This window comes from Schistocerca piceifrons, chromosome 2, assembly GCF_021461385.2.
Source record: "Schistocerca piceifrons isolate TAMUIC-IGC-003096 chromosome 2, iqSchPice1.1, whole genome shotgun sequence".
Classification (NCBI taxonomy): Eukaryota; Metazoa; Arthropoda; class Insecta; order Orthoptera; family Acrididae; genus Schistocerca; species Schistocerca piceifrons.
The window spans coordinates 858,302,661-858,308,127 of NC_060139.1; positions in this window are offsets into that span (position 1 = coordinate 858,302,661).

Sequence of the window (5,467 nt, forward strand, 5' to 3'; positions counted from 1 at the left end):
GTATTGTAAACAATTCAAGCATTTGTACAGAAACAGAACAAATAGTAAACAAAGTTCTTAAAAGTATTATTGATTGGTTTTCTGCGAATGGTCTCATTTTCAATTTTAAAAGACATAACATAAGCAGTTCTGCACCTCTCGAGGTACTACACCAATGATAAGTGTAACACATGGTGATGAAATAATATACAGGGTGGAAACTTCAAAATTCTTATGGGCTCATATTGATGAAAATTTAAATTACTTAGTTCAGGCACATTTGCGCTTAGAATCATTGTAATTATTGGGGAGAGACATATCAGTAAGCTCACATACTTTGCATATTTTCATTCAATAATATCATATAGAAAAAATGTTGTATTGTGACTCATCTTTAAGAAAGAAAGCCTTCATTGCGCAAAAAAAGTGGTGTAAAAATAATATCTGGTGCTTACCCATGATCATCTTGTAGACATCTGTTTAAGGAATGGGGCATTCTGACTACTGCTTCACAGTATATTTATTCCTTCATGAAGTGTGTTGTAAATAATCCGCTACAGTTCATAAGGAACAATGAGGTACATAATTACAATACCAGAAGGGAAATTGCCATTCATTACTCCACATTAAGGTCGTCTTTGACACAAAAATGGGTGCACAATGGTGCAACAACAATTTTTGGTGACTTACCCAGTGATATAAAATGTCCAACTGATAAAAAACTGTGAAAATTTTTCCTTGTCCATTTCTTCTATTCCGTCGAAGAATTTCTATTACTATTATGTGTAAAATGTGGTGGGCAGGGATTACTAACTCACATCTGTATATCTTTCTTCTTTCTGGAAAAATAGAAATATTCAGAATATAACCGTATGCACAAATTAATTTGCGATGTGAACGTAAAATGACTCGTTCCACGTCATTACGATCTATCGTGCAAAATGATCCATGGAACATGTAACTAACTAACAAAATAACTAAATTGAAATTTGTTGCATGTCATTTCCACGTATCAGTTTTCCAATAGTAAAGGGAACCCTACTAATGGTTAGCAGAATTCTTATACAGGGTGTTTCAAAAAGAATATACTTATTACAAAGTATTATTTTGTCCAAACTATCGATCGCTGCGCCTCGGCTCGGCTATTGGAGAAACGAATACATAGTCTAGTTTATATTAATAGCCGCTAGATGTCATCAACTGTCTTGTGTTTTGCTTGGTAACCGTCATACGTTTAAAATGGCTACTCCGCAGCAGAAATCATTTTGTGTTCTCGAGTTTGCGAAGTGCAATTCCGTGATTACGGTGCAAAGACGTTTCAGGTTGATATACCAAATTGATCCTCCGAATGGGTGGAACATTCACAGATGGTATCGACAGTTTCTAGATACAGGATGTGTATGCATAGGAAGGAGTCCTGACGGCCCTCGTGTTCCTGAAGAAAATGTTGCAGGAATTCAAACTGCTTTCCAGCGTAGTCCATCGAAACCAACTCGTCGTGCCAGTCTGGAGTTACAACTGCCTACAACAACAATTTGGCGTGTTTTGAGACGTCTGTTGGTTATATAGCCGTACAAGTTACAGCTGTTGCAAGCTCTGCGTCCTGATGACAAACGCAAACGTGTGGCATTTCGTAACGAGATTCTTGATGCTATTGACAATGATAACACTTTCGCGCAACGCATCGTGTTCAGTGATGAAACGACTTACCATGTTAGTGGTCAGGTAAACAAACACAATATTCAAATTTGGGGCCTACAGAAACCGCATGCAGCCACTGAACATGTACGAGATTCTCCCAAAGTCAATGTGTTTTGTGCAATATCCCGATCATCTGTTTATGGCCCATTCTTCTTTGATGTAAACACGGTTAACGGTCAGCAGTATCTCGCTATGTTACAAAACTAGTTATTTCCAAGGCTGCACGAAGACAGCTTCGTTTTTCAGCAAGATGGGGCACCTTGTCACTGGAGTCGCCAAGAGTGTGGATATCTGAATGAAACTCTACCGAACCGTTGGATTGGTCATCAAGGAGCTCGCGACTTAGCATGTCTCAGTTGGGCTCCACGGTCTCCGGATTTGACACCCTCTGACTTCTTCCTATGGGGTTTCTTTAAAGACAACATTTAGGTACCACTACTCCCACAGAACCTAGAAGAGTTGAAGAACCGAATCCATTCTGCCATAACATCAGTGACGAAGGACATGCTTGCCTGAGTATGGGAGGAATTTTAGTATCGATGTGTTATTGTTCATGTAGCTGATGGAGGACATATTGAACATCTTTTATCTGAACTTGAGATGTTCTTAAATATGTGTGTAAAGTTTCATATTCATATGTCTTAAAGTTTAATAAATATATGCATTCGAAATATGTATATTCTTTTTAAAAACCTGTAATTACAGATTGCACCTGTAGGTTGCGCTGTCCTCAAGTTTCATTGTTAACCGTCATCACCACATTGTCACTTCGAACTAGGTTGCACCTGCAGATAGGCATCCCAACTATCAGATTCTCAAAGCAGGCTGCCTTCGTGCCTTCCCGGACACATCGCGTCAATGCCCTGCACCCACAGGTTGACATTTGCCACATCACAAACTAAACCCATAGTGAGCACCTGTAGTGTGATTTACAAAGACGCTCTGCCCACTGACGTGGGCCTGTTTTCAGTATGTCTTGTAGGTTTTGCACAGTCGTCTTTCTGAAACTCTAGAGGTACTTATGAATAATCATGTATGTCCTAACCCCCACCCTTCCTCAACCCCCTTGGAAGACGAAATGGGGGGAAAATTTTTTTCATACTGTTACTTCTGGTTAACACATTAATTAAAATAACCATGTTGTTGTTGTTGTTGTTGTTGTTGTGGTCTTCAGTCCTGAGACTGGTTTGATGCAGCTCTCCATGCTAATCTATACTGTGTAAGCTTCTTCATCTCCCAGTACCTACTGCAACCTACATCCTTCTGAATCTGCTTAGTGTATTCATCTCTTGGTCTCCCTCTACGATTTTTACCCTACACGCTGTCCTCCAATGCTAAATTTTTGATCCCTTGATGCCTCAGGACATGTCCTACCAACCGATCCCTTCTTCTAGTCAAGTTGTGCCACAAACTTCTCTTCTCCCCAATCCTATTCAATACCTCCTCATTCGTTACGTGATCTACCCACCTAATCTTCAACATTCTTCTGTAGCACCACATTTCGAAAGCTTCTATTTCCTTGCCATTGCCAGTCTACATTTTATATCCTCTCTACTTCGACCATCATCAGTTATTTTGCTCCCCAAATAGCAAAACTCCATTACTACTTGAAGTGTCTCATTTCCTAATCTAATTCGCTCAGCATCACCCAACTTAATTCGACTACATTCCATTATCCTTGTTTTGCTTTTGTTGATGTTCATCTTATATATATATATATATATATATATATATATATATATATATATATATATATATATATATATACATATATAACCATACATTAATGTTTTTTTAAATAATATTAGTAGTCAAAGTGGTATGATACACTACGGCCTGTATCAGTGATGAAATCTATTATTTTACTTCCGTATAATGGGAAGGTAACAGCTAGTAAAATTTTATGTACGTAATTTAAGTTCTCACAGATGCTACACTTGAAATTTGAACAGTTGTTTTAGCCACATAATCAACATTACTCAAGACATTAAAATTGATTGTTACAGATAACTCTTATTTGCTCCGTAAGCCTCTGAATATAACAAAATCCCACAACAAATTCCATAGGACTACAGTGCACAGCAAAAGCTCGCGACACACTGGTTGGAAAGATCAGTTTGTGTTGTGCTTACAGTTAGTGGTGGAAACTAAAAACGTAACACACAACATTCGGCGAGAGACTGAGAACAGAGATGTCTATGATTTGGTTAAACTCTAAAGATGGATGAAAACTGCACAGAAATGCGTTGAAATGTGGTAGACAAGCATACTGTAAATATACAGGATGATACGAAAGTCCCTTAATATTTGAAAATACAATGCTCCATGGAATAACGTACGTAGAGAGGTAAAAATTGACACAAATGCTTGAAACGACAAAGGGTTTTAATTAAATCAAAAAAAGTATACAAAATGACCAACAGACGGCACTTAATATCATACAAAAGCAATAATTAACATTACAATTTATTTTCAGTGAAGGCGATGTTCTTTATATCAAACGTTTAACATGTAGGCCGTCATTCATCAATAATACCTGTAGTGGAGGAACTGCGAACAACACTGTACATCACGTCATTAGGTATTTGTGGGAGGGGGGGAGGGAGGGATTGATGTTGGATGTTGTCTTTCAGCCTCCCTAATTACGTCAGACGTTCACGGTAACCTTATGACCACAGATTGTAAGACGGCAAGAACTATGCTCCTTACATGAAGTCATTAAAGATCACCTAACTCACATTGAGCGAACAGTAGGGCTGAACAAAAATGACTGACAAGGCACAATGCATCTTGTAAAGGGTATGGTATGGACATATTGAAATAATTAATGTCAGGTGATGGTTTTAAAGTAATTCACATGACATGAAAACTTTGTAGAAACGCGTCGATTTACTGGAGGCTAGTTTATCCCAGGGAAGTATTCAAAATTGACCGTGGCTGGCGGGGGAGCGGCGAAGGGAAGTGACAATAGGCAGCTTAGGGTGGCTCAAACTCTGAGAAAGCAGTAACGGGGCGCGGCCTCCAGCTCCTTAAGATGAGTGACAGTGAGTGGGTGGTTGACCCCATGCTTGTGTACCAGGAAGCAGACAGAAAACTTGTATGCCTGTTGATAAATGTCTGTTGTCCCGTTTTCAGTGAAACATTTGAGCAAGCCACGCAAAGCTACGGTGGAGCGGTCAACAGAGGCCAAAATATGCGTGTTCATGACTATAGCAACTTCACGCTGAATTCACTGTCCGCAGAGTCTCAAGTAAATCAGGTGAAGAGCGACAGGATGAAATATGCCGGCCTCCGATGGGAACATAGGACCAAGGAATTTGAAGTACTCTCCTGGGAGTCAAAATTCTGGAAAAACTGGTGTTTTGTGCAGACGCTAACCTTGATGGGTGGCCTGGAAGGAGCTAAATAGCAGAAGTTGAGAGGAGGGGAAATTTTGTGGGAATTTGTTCACTTCCCAGAGCAGGCATTGGTCAGCGCTGGGAAGCAATGCATAATTAACGCGACTTGCACTACAATTGGCGTAAGTGATTTTGCTGGAGGGGAAACCGAGGCGAACAGCAGACTGGGAGAAGTCTCCATAGTGGTCTTCTGTTCCCAGCTTGCCTAGAGTGAGGACGTGGCATTCTTCACTCAGCTTGCATGAGAGAGAGTGAGCATCTCTGCAGTTTAGGACTTATCAAACGGAACGATTGAGCTTGGAGATAGAAAGTTTGCATTCAGCTATGTACTGAGCAAGATAGCTAGAAGTGAATAGACGAGCGCAGCCTTGCAACACCATGAGGTCGGC